Here is a 16904-nt window from a genome sequence, read left to right on the forward strand (position 1 = left end):
TATCCTTGAAGGAACAGCCATATGCATGCCGATTATAGCCTATAGGCATCAATGCAAGCAGTTTTAGGATCATTCCAACATAAAGTCAAACAGATGCTCTGCAACAGAAAAAATATAGGATTTCTACGGAAGAAAGAATGAGTATAAATAAATATCAAGCAATGTCATCCTTATTAATTGACAAGAAATCATTTATAATCTTGAAAATCGTTAAAAAAACATTTTTAAATCTTTAAAATCTAACAACAAATCTGAACATAAATCCAAAATCTAAAACTGAGATAATATATATTATGGATACCTGAAGTAATTTTGTGACGTTACTGGCACCATAGATTCTTTGAACAGAAACAATTCTTTGGGGATTATATGACGGAAAATAAGGAGAGAGAATGCAGTATTCCGTACATATTCTCCTCAAATATCTGCAAGCCGCATAACGACCAGAACTCATTGCTCAAGAATCTATTGAAACTCAACAGGAAGATTTCCTAAATCTATGTTGTTGGAAAATAAATCTATCGATACACAAGGGAATTGAAAAAAAAGATTAGGGAATTGAAGTAGAAAAAGAGGAACGGCTAGTTTTTTCAAGAATTGGGAATTGAGAGGGAAAGTGTGTAATGGGAAGGGGATTGCCATATTTGCAGAGAGGATGGAGTTGGATAGAAGAAAGCGTGGCAACGTTTCTTATGTCATCTATATATACTAGCCAAAACCCCGTTAAAACATTGGGAGATTTCCCACGGCTATTAAAATTAGCTGGGCCGGAAACCCGTAGGAAGGCGGACCTTGTTGCATTTAAATACTCTGAATAAAATTAGGATAGAGTATACTCAAGTCATTTAATTATTAATGTAATTGTGAATAAATAATGTTACCATGTCAACCGTGGGAATACCTTTATCTCAGAAAATATCTTAAAAAGAAAAGGAAAGTAAAGAAACTCTAGTATGTTACCATGTCAACCGTGGGGAATACCTTTTCCTCAGAAAGCTTCCTACCAGTCTTTCGTCTAGATTTTACGCTTTCACAGTTCAACTGCTTCGAATCATGTATGTTAGTGAAATGTCTCCTGGCCAACCAACCACGGATTACTGCAGTGGAGAAAAACACGATAATGATAAGAAAACAGTCGACAATTGAAAGCCACAAATTCAGCTAGCACACAAGGGATTTACCAGATTGTAAATATATGACTGATGTCAACTGCTCATCTAGTAACTGAGAAGCAAATGCTGAGCACCTATTTGCGTCAATAGCAAACTTCCTTCTGATACTTTGACCACAGACAACTGCATCGCAAAGGAAATATTCGTCTATCAAAGAATCTCTCAGTAAGAAGTTATCTTGCTTGGAAGAAGTTGCTTACATGATTGCATATTTCTGCTCCTTTGTTGAGCTCACGGAAAAAGCACTCGGTGACCGCAGAAGTATTTTTTAACCCCAATTACTCCTCGCAACACTTGTTTTCTCCTATCCTCCAATACAACAATCTGCATGTCGGCCACATCCAGACAATCAAAGCATCAAAAAAATTATTACATACATTATTTAACCATAAACAGAAGGAAATAAGTTAGTATATCTATTTTCCAAAACTCAGTACATTAAGGTCCGGCTCTGAGCATCAAGAGATATTTAAGGCTTTTATTTGCCACAGAATGGTACTGAAAGTATAGGTCTAGAAAATTTCTATAGTGTCATATAGGTCCTGGAAGTCTTGGGCAAAGAGGTACCGGTATTAGAAAGTACAGCACAAAAATTGAGAGAAACATGAAAACAAGACGAGGGTACAGAACTTACCTGTCCAGCTCGAAGAAACAGTTTGGTATAGCCAATTTGATACATAAAAGGGAGGAATTTAAATTGTTTTAGAACAGCAACTGAAATACTTAATGGATCCCAAGATGCTTAGGTCTCCCACAGTAGGAACCCATACCTATGAAATGCTTGAATATATGAGAACTATGCTGAAGAGAGAACAAATTTAAACTTAAAAACAAGCCATAAACTACATAAGGTTTTAGCTGCTACCTTTCTGCAAACTCCTGATGTGTAATTCGAGTAGGACATCCTGATCTTGAGATTTTAACAACCTCTAAGACTCCACAATATCTTAGTTGCTTCAGGACAAGATCATCTTCATACATGTCAGGGAACTGCTTGCAGTTTGGTTTTATGCAGCGAATAAAGTGAGGTGTTGTATTCTCCAACTGCTGCATTAGTTCGAAGAGTTGTCCCTGCCAGTACAGAAGAAAAACATAATTATATTACAAAGCATGCCATTGTGCAGCATACAACAATATTCCTAGTTCCTACTACTATATTACCTACCCCTGCACTGCCAAAGGAATGTAAAAGATTTCAAAGGAAAATTCACATCAAATGCCCAAGAAAAAGACATGCAAGAACCAGAACTATTCTAATAGTATATTACATTCTAAGGATTGGCAAATGTTGGAATGCTTTGTAATGGACATTAATGTAATTTTCTCCGGTAGAGATAGGAAATGTAAAAGGCATTGCAGTCTTATTGATCAGTTTGAATTATATTACAACCACCACAAAAATTTGGATCACAACTATCAAGGAAGCAAATATACCATGAACTTTGTGCCAACACTTTGCTTGGAGCATTTGATGAAATTGCAGGTTTCAGAGTTTGATCAAGCATTTTTTTGGCAAATGTTTGTGGCAATTGGCCACTACAGGATGATAGAAGCTGGACCAACCCCGAGTCCAGGGGATCTCGGGGTTCTTTTCCAGAAAGCAATTAGTATCATACAGTACCTGGCAGAACTTCAAATAAGTCCAAAGAACTCTTGGTTGTCTTCAAAATCAACTTTGGTCCAATCAATCCCATCCAACTCATACACTTGAAATACATGAAAGATGGGAAGTTGGTCAAAATAATAATGAGTGAAGGGAAACCAAATCCATAGATAAGAATCAACAGCCAAGAGCCAGATCACTTAGAACTTTGACTACTGAAAATTAATTTGCATGCCAAGCAAAAAAGGGCTGAGAACTGGAAAGCCAGTTTAAAATTTGAGTTGCTTCCCTCTTGCTCAAGCTTAAATAGGTGCCGGTTGAAATGTTGTTGCAACCTCTCATTTGTATAATTTATACAAAACTGTTCAAAGCTATTCTTCAGCAAGTCAGAAGAGAAAAATCATAAGTTGAAAAAACTTCTACACAATTATAATATCTAAATAGCTGATTAGAACTACTTACCTTAAATGACTCAAACCCATAAATATCAAGGATGCTTATGGACCTGTCTACACATCTTTTACCACCTGCAAGAGACTTGTTGATTTGTTCCACGAGCCAGTCAAACAAGCTTGCATAGATGAATTTTGCTAACGCATCTGTCGTGTCAATTGCCTATATTACAATTTATAACCAACATGTTATCAGGTTGTTAATGTGTGCATCACAGCAAACATAGAATTGACTTGTGAAGATGATAGAGGAATAATAATCTTGCTATCAAATACTAGAGGAACCTGTTGCAATGTCGATTTCTTAGCAATATTATCCTTGGCAGCTCGGATTCTATGGGTAGATAAAGATTGCATCAACTCATGAGGTGCACAACCCATCAACCTGGCAGCACTGGTTAAAGCTGCGACAAGGAAAAAAATCCCACTTCAACTCACAAGTGAAACAAAAGGCTACATACAGGCATTATATTCCTTGTTTTATGCAACGCTTATGAAATTCAGTTCCTTAAAAAATACTACAACAAAGAAGGTATCCCGTTTCTCTCTATTGGAAGAAAAAAAACAAGGAAAAAATGACGTATGCAAAGCTAAATCCCACATTATTACCTTCTTCAGCTAATGCCTCCACATGATGTTCATTGTCAATTAATTGAAATGATATATTTCCCAGCCATTATACTGCAGCAAGCATTGCAAATGCTTGCTATTTCCGTTCTTTGCAAATTTGAGCAACGTCCAAGGCTTCCTGCAGAAATGAGCAAACTGTTGCTTAAAAGACGAAGGGAAGAATGGATACACTATTATGGTCACATTAAAGTCTAGTCTTTTGAATTACCACACGCTTATGGAATTTCTGAGCATCATCAACACCATTAATCACCAAGTTGTCACTCTGGATAAGATAGTTGTACTCCTTAGCCTTTTTAAGATTCAGTCTCTCTGCAAAGTCATAATTCAAAGGATCATAAATATATTTCACAGATTCAAGAAAATAAGATGAAGAACTGTAAACAATATCATTTATCATTTCAAGACCACAACTTTTCTGCACTAGCATTGATTGTGAAATGTTGTAAAATGAAAATGTACCCCTTAGAGCCGGTGGAGCACCAGCACAAAGTTGATGAATGATATGGTAAGACCGTTCACCAGCAGCCATCTGAACTACTCTCAACTTCTCAAAGGTGACATCAAAAAGATCCACATCAGATATTATACATGATAACAAAGATAATATGAACTTTAAATTGGTCAGGAACTCACCTTTTCCAGAAGAACTATCCAGGATTGTAGTTGATAAATCAAATTAGCATAAAAATAAAGTCAGTAACCAGGATTAATCTATGTCATTTTATTACTGCAAAGTAATAACAGAAAATTTTCAAATTCAACAAGCTTACAAGTTTGGATGCTGGCACCTGATATCTTCCCCAACTTGGTAAAATGAATTTCAGAAAGTTTGCCCTGCACCAGAACAGAGTAATAAACAAGTCATATTTTTTCTGAGCTATAGCAAATGTTATGCACACAAACCAACCTGGAAATAAGTTTTGATAGATTTGCCTTCAATATATAACACTGAAAAAATGAACGAGGGAGAAAATAAGTACTCACAAATCGGGTAGAATTGTCATTCCTAGGCGTCTTCGCATTCCCAAATGCTTCAAGTATAAAATGAGTCTCAAGGATTTTCGACTCTATCCCACCATTGCCACCTCCAAGGACAGATAGGTACTGCATTGTAAATTTTGCTGTTTCAGTTTTCCCAGCACCACTTTCCCCACTACAGGATAACTTTATGTTATTCCATAGGTCATAAAACGAATAATGGGCTTAAAGAACCACAGTAATATACCATCATATCCTAAGACAAGTATTAAATATCCTACACACCTTATGATTATAGACTGATTGACTCCACCTGCAAAATTTTAACAACAGACAATGAATAGAATTTTGAGAAAACATTACTATAACACCACAAGCAAATTATCACTTGTTTATGCTAACCATTCATCATCTCATTATATGCAGTGTCCGCTATAGCTAAAACATGAGGGCTGTCTGTAGCTTTCTCTCTATAACCCATGACAAAATCTTTCCCATAAACTTGGACGTCTTTGTACGGGTTGACTGCAATCAAAACTGGACCTGCTTTACTCTACAAAAAGAAAAAAAAAGTATAAATGAATCTTGGTAGCAGAGATAATCCTCATTAGTACACGAGTAAGGATAATATCATAAGGAAAGCGTAACTCGATAGAAACAATATTTGTTTCACTTTTGTGTTAAGATGAATACTAAAAATAAATTAAATAAATATTTTTTAAAATAAGAGAAGGATAAGTCATCAAAACATTGCTAGAAACCATTTCCATCCCAAACCTGGAAAAAGAAAAAAAATGAACAAAGGGAAATATTAAAGTGATGACTTATTTATTTTTTAAAGTTTAAACATCTAAACTATCAAAGATAGAAATAATTAAAATTCAAACTAAAAATGTAACAAAAGTACAAAAAGAAAATAATAGCTAAGAACCTTAAAATCCAGCTCAGTTTCCCGGCAAACAAACAGAGGCTTAACACAATGTAGTGCTTTAAAAAAACACACACGACATTTTTCGATTCCTGGGAAAATCCAAGAAAAAATCCTTACAGCTTGAAGTTGCCTTTTCTTTCTTTCTTTTTCAAGGAGAATAAGAATGGAACAAACTACTGTGACAGATCGGCAGTATGTAATTGCAACATGCATTCCACACAAGAAAAGATTATTTGATATAGAAGAAGAAAAGGTTTTACTTAAAGACTGTTTTCACAATATCATTGACTACGCAGTTCAGACAATTTTTAAACTGCAAGTTCAACTGGAAACTAAAACCAAATGGCTTAAATATTGCTTTCCAATAATATATGCAAAATTCATATCCATGATCACTCAGAAGCGAAGACAACGGAGGCAAATATAACAAAATGAAATTGCAAGAAGTAAGATGTTAATCAACTGTAATGGTTTTGGCATCTCAAAATTTTGAAAGAAATGATTATTTCTTTTAGCCCTCAATAATATTTTGCGTCTTTCCTCCTACTATTTAGATGGAGATGGCATTGTACCATAAAAGCATCCATAGGGTTAAAATTTTATATTAGCATGATATGAAAAATCCAGCGTGCAAACCTACTTGTATGCATTACATGGTTCATAGAGCAAACAGAAACAAAACATAAGCTAACACACCATTAAAGACTTAAAGATGAGCAAGATCAACAGAAAGATAAGCTAGATCAACAGCATGATAAATTATAGAAGCACTTGATAAATATCACTAAAAGGAAAAACAAAGTACCTCCACTGAAGAGAATGCCTTTTGCAAATGAGGCATTCCGAACATAGATTTTATAATCCACCATATACAGCGGACTGTATTGCAAAATATGTGTTGAAAACATTAACACCTCAAAGAGAACATGATAGTTGCCGGAATATAGTTTCAATATTTAAGAAACAAGCAATATTAAGATACCAGAATAATGTTTATAAAAGCAAAGAAAACTGCTTAAAGTTCTCGGAAAAAAGTCAATGTCTTAAACATAGGAAAGCTTACCCAGACCATGAAATGTGAAAATCTGAAGGAAATGTGGGAAGGGGAGATATAAAGCATATTACTTGATTAGTTTGATGCATGATAATAATACGAAGAATTAGAACGTCATGCTGGAGCAACAGCTGATGCGCATAAACCATATATTTCCAAAAAAGGGGGAAAAACAAATATATTTCCATTCCAAGAGGCATGAAATCATGAAAAATAGAAATTTCTCATTAGACATTATTAAAAAGGAAATGAAAGTACAATAATCTTATATAAAGAAGAATTTACCATCCAGTTTGTTGTGGCACTTCTTCTTATAATTCCAACTATGCAAATCATGGCAATAGTCGTAGCATCTATACCAAAACCTAAGACTGTAAACACGAATAAGGAAAGCCAAACTCAATAGAAACATTTTCTGTTTCACTTTTGTGTGAAGATGAAGCCTAAAAATAAATCAAATAAATATTTTTTTAAATAAAAGAAGGTATAAGTCATTAAAACATTGCGAGAAGCCATTTGCATCCCAAACCTGGAAAAAGAAAAAAATGAATAAATGGAAATATTGAAGTGATGACTTGTTTATCTTTTAAAGTAAACTATCAAAGATAGAAAGAAGTAAAATTCAAACTAAAATTGGAACAAAAGTACATAAATAAACTAATAGCTAAGAATTTTAAAATCCAGTTCAGTTTCCCGGCAAACAAACAGAGGCTTAACAGAATGTATACAGTACTTTAAAAAACACGTCATTTTTCGATTCCTCGGAAAATCCAAGAGAATATAGTCTCTCTGGAAACAAACAGAATTTAGAAGTGACGACCAACATTAAGCAAAAACAAAGCTGAAACGCTCCTTCTTCTCCATAAGACCAAGAAAAATCAAGTCTGGTGGCCCAAAAATAATAACAATTCTTTTGAATTAATTTTGTTACACAAGAAAAATGAACTTACCAAAGGAGAATTAGGGCAAAGGAGAAATTTGAGTTGCTTCATTGTCGCTTGGAGGTTTTGATTGTGGAGTCACTGCTGAAAAATAAAAAGTTTTTTAAGAGAGACAGATATCTAGGGGAAGGTTACTTGGGAGTTATAAAGGGCCTGTCGCCCGTGGAGCTTACTCCCATGCAGGTTAGTGGGGAATTAATCCCAGGGTTTTGTATAGTGAATGTACAACTGGGCTGAGATGTTTTTCCTAGAAGAAAAAAACGTATGCATCGTGCTTGGAAGTTATCTTGCTTGGAAGAAGTTGCTTACATGATTGTATATTTTCTGCTACTTTGTTGAGCTCAGGAAAAAACAACGAGCTCGGTGACCGCGGAAGTATTTTTGAACCCCAATTACTCCTCGCAACACCTGTTTTCTCCTATCCTCCAATACAACAATCTGCATGTCGGCCACAGCCAGACAATCAAAGCATCATAAAAATTATTACATACATTATTTAACCATAAACAGAAGGAAATAAGTTGGTATATCTATTTTCCAAAACTCAGTATATTTCAGGCTTTTATTTGCCACAGAATGATACTGAAAGTATAGGTCTAGAAAATTTCTATAGTGTCATATAGGTCCTGTAAGTCTTGGGCAAAGAGGTACCGGAATTAGAAAGTACAGGACAAAAATTGAAAGAAACATGAAAAACAAGACGAGGGTACAGAACTTACCTGTCCAGCTCGAAGAAACAGTTTGTATAGCCAATTTGATACATAAAAGGGAGGAATTTAAATTGTTTTAGAACAGCAACTGAAATACTTAATGGATCCCGAGATGCATAGGTCTCCCACAGTAGGAACCCATACCTATGAAATGCTTGAATATATGAGAACTATTCTGAAGAGAGAACAAATTTAAACTTAAAACAAGCCACAAACTACATAAGGTTTTAATTCGAGTAGGATATCCTGATCTTGAGATTTTAACAACCTCTAAGACTCCACAATATCTAAGCTGCTTCAGGACAAGATCCTCTTCATACATGTCAGGGAACTGCTTGCAGTTTGGTTTTATGCAGCGAATAAAGTGAGGTGTTGTTTTCTCCAACTGGTGCATTAGATCGAAGAGTTGTCCCTGCCGGTACAGAAGAAAAACATAGACATTCACAAAGCATGCCATTGTGCAGCATACACCAATATTCCTAGTTCCTACTACTATATTACCTACCCCTACACTGCCAAAGGAATGTAAAAGATTTCAAAGGTAAATTAACATCAAATTCCCAAGAAAAAGACATGCAGAACCATAACTATTCTAATAGTATATTACATTCTAAGGATTGGCAAATGTTGGAATGCTTTGTGATGGACATTAATGTAATTTTCTCCGGTAGAGATAGGATATGTAAAAGGCTTTGCAGTATTATTAATCAGGTTGAATTATATTACAACCACCAGATAAATTTGGATCACAACTATTAAGGAAGCAAATATACCTTGAACTTCGCGCCAACACTTTGCTTTGGAGTGTTTGATGAAATTGCAGGTTTCAGAGATTGACCAAGCATTTTTTTGGCAAATGTTTGTGGCAATTGGCCACTACAGGATGATAGAAGATGGACCAACCCCGAGTCCAGGGGATCTCGGAAAAGAAATTATAATATCTAAATAGCTGATTAGAACTACTTACCTTAAATGACTCAAACCCTTAAATATCAAGGATGCTTATGGACCTGTCTATATCTTTTACCACCTGCAAGAGACTTGTTGATTTGTTCCACGAGCCAGTCAAACAAGCTTTCATAGATGAATTTTGCTAGCGCATCTCTCGTGTCAATTGCCTATATTACAAGTTATAACCAACATGTTATCAGGTTGTTAATGTGTGCATCACAGCAAACATAGAATTGACTTGTGAGATGATAGAGGAAGAATAATTTTGCTATCAAATACCAGAGGAACCTGTTGCAATGTCGATTTCTTAGCAATATTATCCTTGGAAGCTCGGATTCTATGGGTAGATAAAGCTTGCATCAACTCATGAGGTGCACAACCCATTAACCTGGCAGCACTGGTTAAAGCTGCGACAAGGAAAAAAATCCCACTTCAACTCACAAGTGAAACAAAAGGCTACATACAGGCATTGTATTTCTTGTTTTATGCAACGCTTATGCAAATTCAGTTCCTTAAAAAATGCTACAACAAAGAAGGTGTCCTGTTTCTCTCTATTGGAAGAAAAAATACAAGGAAAAAAATGACGTATGGAAAGCTAAATCCCACATTATTACCTTCGTCAGCTAATGCCTCCGCATGATGTTCATTGTCAATTAATTGAAATGATGTATTTCCCAGCCATAATACTGCAGCAAGCATTGCAAATGCTTGGTCTTGCCGTTCTTTGCAAATTTGAGCAATGTCCAAGGCTTCCTGCATAAATGAGCAAACTATTGCTTAAAAGACGAATGGAAGAATGGATACACTATTATGGTCACATTAAAGTCTAGTCTTTTGAATTACCACAAGCTTATGGAATTACTGAGCATCATCCACACCATTAATCACCAAGTTGTCACCCTGGATAAGATAGTTGTACTCCTTAGCTGTTTTAAGATTCAGTCTCTCTGCAAAGTCATAATTTTTTTTTTGATAGAAGATAAGGCCTCGTTAAAAACCCCCTTCTTACCCTCCATATTACTGTAGTAACATGAAGGACATTGGAAGGAGGAAAAGAGTGCCTATGACTTTTATTAATCTGGAGAATAATACACTGCTATCCCTTACATCATACTTTAAAAGTCATAATTCAAAGGATCATAAATATATTTCACAGATTCAAGTAAATAAGATGAAGAACTTGTAAACATTATCATTTATCATTTCAAGACCACAACTTTTCTGCACTAGCATTGACTGTGAAATGTTGTAAAATGAAAAAGTACCCCTTATAACCGGTGGAGCACCAGCACAAAGTTGATGAAAGATATGGTAAGACCGTTCACCAGCAGCCACCTGAACTACTCTCAACTTCTCAAAGGTGCATCAAAAAGATCACATCAGATATTATACATGATAACAAAGATAATATGAACTTTAAATTGGTCAGGAACTCACCTTTTCCAGAAGAACTATCCAGGATTGTAGTTGATAAATCAACATTAGCATAAAAACAAAGTCAGTAACCAGGATTAATCTATGTCATTTTATTACTGCAAAGTAATAACAGAAAATTTTCAAATTCGACAAGCTTACAAGTTTCGATGCTGGCACCTGATATCTTCCCCAACTTGGTAAAATGAATTTCAGAAAGCGAACAAAAGAGAACAAAAGCGAGGGTGGATTCTCTATACTTTGGTCTATTGTTGACAAGATGGATGAAAACCTGTCACCCGTCCATGGTGATTGAATAGTTCCCTTAACGTACCTCTAGCAACTCTTCTACTAAGGTTGTCAATAAAAACAGGCCAGGTTGCTCCAGTGGGGAGCAAACCGACTCTTAGACTTCTTCTATTAGAGAGAGAAATAATTAATTAAGAATGGAACAAGAAAAAACCCTTACAGCTTGAAGTTGCCTTTTTTTTCTTTCTTTTTCAAGAAGAATAAGAATGGAACAAACTACTGTGACAGATCAGCAGTATGTAATTGCAACATGCATTCCACACAAGAAAAGATTATTTGATATAGAAGAAGAAAAGGTTTTACTTAAAGATTGTTTTCACAATATTATTGACTATTAGTTCAGACAATTTTTAAACTGCAAGTTCAACTGGAAACTAAAATCATATGGCTTAAATATTGCTTTCCAATAATATATGCAAAATTCATATCCATGACCACTCAGAAGCGAAGAAAATGGAGGCAAATATAACAAAACGAAATTGCAAGAAGTTAGATGTTAATCAACTGAAATTGTTTTGGCATCTCAAAATTTTGGAAGAAACGATTATTTCTTTTAGCCCTCAATAATATTTACATCTTTCCTCCTACTATTTAGATGGAGATGGCATTGTACCATAAAAGCATCCATAGGGTTAAAATTTTATATTAGCATGATATGAAAAATCCAGCCTGCAAACCTACTTGTATGCATTACATGGTTCATAGAGCAAACATAAACAAAACATAAGCTAACACGCCATTAAAGACTTAAAGATGAGCAAGATCAACAGCACGATAAATTATAGAAGCACTTGATAAATATCTCTAAAAGGAAAAACAAAGCACCTCCATTGAAGAGAATGCCTTTTGCAAATGAGTCATTCCAAACATAGATTTTATAATCCACCATATACAGCGGACTGTATTGCAAAATATGTGTTGAAAACATTAACAGCTAAAAGATAACATGATAGTTGCCTGAATATTGTTTCAATATTTAAGAAACAAGGAATATTAAGGTACCAGAATAATGTTTATAAAAGCAAAGAAAACTGCTTAAAGTTCTCGGCAAAAAGTCAATGTCTTAAACATAGGAAAGCTTACCCAGACCATGAAATGTGAAAATCTGAAGGAAATGTGGGAAGGGGAGATATGAAGCATATTACTTGATTAGTTTGATGCATGATAATAATACAAAGAATTAGAACGTCATGCTGGAGCAACAGCTGATGCATAAACCATATATTTCCAAAAAAAGGGGGGGAAAAGCAGATATATTTCCATTCCAAGAGGCATGAAATCATGAAAAATAGAAATTTCTCATTAGACATTATTAAAAAGGAAATGAAAGGACAATAGTCTTATATAAAGAAGAATTTACCATCCAGTTTGTTCTGGCACTTCTTCTCATAATTCCAACTATGTAAATCATGGTAATAGTCGTAGCAGAAAAGAGTAATTCAAACAAAGGAAAAGATTAATATGGATAAAAAGTAAAAGGAACCCACCTCCATTTCCCTGAAATAGAAGTAGAGTAACAAGGTTAGTAAATGTTGTTTCTGTACATATATATATATATATCATATATGAAAGTAAAGTAACCTGAAACAATAATGTTTTTTCTTTCTTTGGGGGTAGTGAAAAGTGTTTTTCATATATTAAAATAGTTTTCAAGTATGCGGTTGTTAAATTTTAATTTAATCAAATATAAACAACTAAACAAGATTTATGGAAGGAATAGAGACATATCCTAGAAGGAACAGCCATATGCATGCCGATTATATCCTATAGGCATCAATGCAAGCAGTTTTAGGATCATTCAGACATAAAGTCAAACAGATGCTCTGCAACAGAAAAAATACAGGATTTCTACGGTAAAAAGAACGAGTATAAATAAATATCAAGCAATGTCATCCTTACTAATTGACAAGAAATCTTGTATAATCTTGAAAATCGTTACTAAAACATTTTTAAATCGTTAAAATGTAACAAAAAATATGAACATAAATCCAAAACCCAAAAATGAGATAATATATATCATGGATACCTGAAGTAATTTTGTGACGTTACTGGCACCATAGATTCTATGAACAGAAACAATTCTTTAGGGATTATTTGACGGAAAATAAGGCGAGAGAATGCAGTCTTCCACATCTTCTGCTCAAATATCTGCAAGCCGCATAACGACCAGAACTCATTGCTCAAGAATCTATTGAAACTCAACAGAAAGATTTCCTAAATCTATGTTGTTGGAAAATAAATCTATCGATACACAAGGGAATTGAAAAAAAAGATTAGGGAATTGAAGTAGAAAAAGAACGGTTAGTTTTTCAAGAATTGGGAATTGGGAGGGAAAGTGTGTGATGGGAGGGGGATTGCCATATTTGCAGAGAGGATGGAGTTGGGTAGAAGAAAGCGTGGCAACGTTTCTTATGTCATCTACATATACTAACCAAAACCGCGTTAAAACTTTGGGAGATTTCCAACGGCTATTAAAATTAGCTGGGCTGGAAACACGTGGAAAGGTGGGCCTTGTTGCATTTAAATACTATACTCATGCCATTTAATTATTAATGTAATTGTGAATAAATAAAGTTTTTAAAACGTATATATATAATATCATAGTTGGGTTAATTGGGGAACACCTAGAGGGATTGTTCAGGTTATCTAATTTTTTAATCTTATTTTTTAATCTTCATAATTGATGTCTCTAATTTTTTAATCTTATTTTTTAATCTTTATAATTGATGTCTCTAATTTTTTTAAATTTCATTTTCTATCTTTATAAGTGAAACCCTTAATTTTTGTAATCTCACATTTATCTTTATAATTGGACCCCTACTTTTTTCAATCTTACATTTTACCTTTATAATTAAGGTCTCTCATTTTTTTCAATCTCACTTTTTACCTTTATAATTAATATCTCTAATTCTTTTTAATTTCACTTTCTACCTTTATAATAAAGGCCCTAGTTTTTTTAATCTCACTTTTTACCTTTATAACTAAGGCCCCTAATTTTTTCAATAGTACTTTTTACTTTTATAATTAAGGCACCTATTTTTTTCAATCTTATTTTTTTTACTTTTATAATTGAGACCTCTAATTTTTTCAATTACAATTTTTTATCATTACAATTAATGCCCCAAATTTTTTTCAATTCCATAAAATTCTCAATTTATTTTCCCTTTCTCCATCTCTCTCATCAATTCATTTAATTTCAAATTAATCACGCTTAGAAGAGTAAATACCCAATAATAATAATCATAATAACCCTTGTTAAGGTTGATATGTAATAGGAAGTGCAACCTTCTTTAGTGATGATGAAGATACAACACAGATATTAAGCTCTGCCAATATAGGCCGGAAAGGGTCATTGACAGCTTCTCAATCATCTGGTGATGCTCCAGAACTTGTTAAAGGTTAAACTTCTATTAGAGGAAAGGGCAGAGGTAGGGGCAGAGGCTCTAGTGGCTTAAAAGTTAAAACAGACAACTCTTGATTCTGCGATGGGGTTTCACCGTTCTCAAAGGTGACATTTTGATCTAATCCGTTGGCATGCAACTTAAAAGTACGGAAATTTGCATCACTAGCTAAAATTTCATGTCTAATTTTCTTAATGCAGCAGATCTGCAGTATCGGTTGCTGCATCAGCTGCAGTTCACAGTTGCTAATGCTGATGACGACGAGAACATCAAATCTACATCAAATCTGCTTCAAGTGAAGAACATGGAGTTAACGAGGCTGACGACAGTTAGGTATGAGATACCTTTCACTCAGTTAATTTTGACACAATTTCAAAAGTAATGTAAATACAATCTGAAAAAGTGCTCCGTATATTTGAAGGAAAATGATGAAATTGTTCAAGGTAAAGGACGCAAGAGAGCAGCTCCTAGGGGAAGAGGTAGAGGATCTTCGTCTAAGCGGGGATGGAAATCTGATGACTCTTTAGTTTACAAAACGTTCATGAACAAGCATGATGATGACTTCGACGACCATTATGCTGAAGAGATTGCAAGGAGATTCGACAAGCCTTCACCTCGGGTTAGTGATTGTTCTATTCATTCTTTTGCAGTTTAATTTTCTGCAGTCAACTTAGCATGTATATTTTGTTTTGTCTGTTTATCTCATTTTTACTCGGCGTTCGGTACATGCTGCTTCTGAAATACAATTAGTGTCCCCATGACCGGAGTCTGATCATGTCCCTTCGTGTTGGGGGGTTTAGATTTGTCGGATTGTGACATAATTTCATGGACTGAAATTATTTTCAATATGTAATAAAGCAAACGGCAGGGTCAACTTGCTGGATAGCTCAGATGGGAGAGCGTTAGACTGAAGATCTGAAGGGTGCGTGTTCGATCCACGCTCACCGCAACTTTTTTCGGTTCTTCCTCCAAAGCCAATACAATTTCCCTTTATCCATATTTTGTCGCAGGATCAAAATATCCCTCAAAAGCCCAAACCATAACTCCCAACAGTTTTAGAAAGAAAGATAGAATATATGGATATAAGGATAAAAGCTGAAGATACTTCAAATCCTTTCCAGCCCTTTAATTGGCTGATAGCTGAAACCTCCCCAGTCCCTAGTCCCCACCACAATCCCTTACTCTCTTACTTTCATCTCCACCAATTTCTTCTTCCTTTCTTATTGTCTACATATTTCTTTTATATATAAAACTTCCCTTTCCATGCATTTCCCTTGTCAAAGCTAAAATCGACCAAGGCAATGGCTTCAATGCTTAGCTCAGGAACTGTCCTTAGGCCAACCCTATTTCTTGGCCAAAACAAAAACGCCAACCCTCTCAGAGATGTTGTCTCTGTTGGCATTGGCAAATACAAAATGGTAAGTTCTTTGGGGGGAATTTCCCTTTTCTCCTCTTGTATACTGAATTCTGCATTTGGGGTGTAGGGAAATGAACTGTGGTATGGACCAGACAGAGTGAAGTACTTGGGACCCTTTTCAGCTCAGATTCCATCCTACTTGAACGGAGAGTTCCCCGGTGACTATGGATGGGACACTGCTGGTTTGTCAGCTGACCCTGAGGCCTTTGCCAGGAACAGAGCTCTTGAGGTGAGCATTGTTCGCTATTGAACCTGTTTGTGCTTCCTTTAATGCTAAATCCAATGGTATGTTATGTATATTCAAATAAGAGTTCCTTTGTTACCTAGGTGATCCATGGAAGATGGGCAATGTTGGGAGCACTAGGCTGCATCACCCCAGAAGTCCTTGAGAAATGGGTTAGAGTGGACTTCAAGGAACCAGTATGGTTCAAGGCTGGAGCTCAAATCTTCTCAGAAGGTGGATTGGACTACCTCGGCAACCCCAATCTCGTCCATGCTCAAAGCATTCTCGCCGTCCTCGGGTTCCAGATCATCCTCATGGGGCTCGTCGAAGGTTTCCGTATCAATGGTCTCCCCGGTGTGGGAGAAGGCAATGACCTTTACCCGGTGGCCAATACTTTGACCCTCTTGGCCTTGCTGATGACCCTGTCACATTTGCCGAACTTAAGGTCAAAGAAATCAAGAACGGCAGACTAGCCATGTTCTCTATGTTCGGTTTCTTTGTCCAAGCCATTGTTACTGGAAAAGGTCCCCTGGAAAACCTCTTGGACCACCTTGATAATCCCGTTGCCAACAATGCTTGGGTCTATGCCACCAAGTTTGTACCTGGATCGTAAATGAATAGAACCTGCCCCCCCCCCCCAATTGAACTTAATCTGTATTTTGCTTGTATGTGTTAAGAATTCAATGAATTTCGTGTTCCAGTTTGATTTAGGGTTC

The 16904-nt window shown here is 35.5% G+C and overlaps 1 non-coding gene and 2 pseudogenes across 1 annotated transcript; 2 read left to right on the forward strand and 1 right to left on the reverse strand.

Annotated features, from left to right (window-relative positions):
* Positions 1-1442: 1442 nt before the first annotated feature.
* LOC120127832 lies at positions 1443-10372 on the reverse strand (annotated as a pseudogene).
* A 5052-nt stretch (positions 10373-15424) lies between these two features.
* TRNAF-GAA lies at positions 15425-15498 on the forward strand. Its single transcript has one exon. It is a non-coding gene; the product is annotated as a tRNA-Phe (tRNA).
* Positions 15499-15819: 321 nt separating this feature from the next.
* On the forward strand, positions 15820-16816 carry LOC120127833 (annotated as a pseudogene).
* The last annotated feature ends 88 nt before the right edge of the window (positions 16817-16904 follow it).

Source organism: Hibiscus syriacus, unplaced genomic scaffold (assembly GCF_006381635.1).
Source record: "Hibiscus syriacus cultivar Baekdansim isolate YM2019G1 unplaced genomic scaffold, ASM638163v2 tig00110472_pilon, whole genome shotgun sequence".
Classification (NCBI taxonomy): domain Eukaryota; kingdom Viridiplantae; phylum Streptophyta; class Magnoliopsida; order Malvales; family Malvaceae; genus Hibiscus; species Hibiscus syriacus.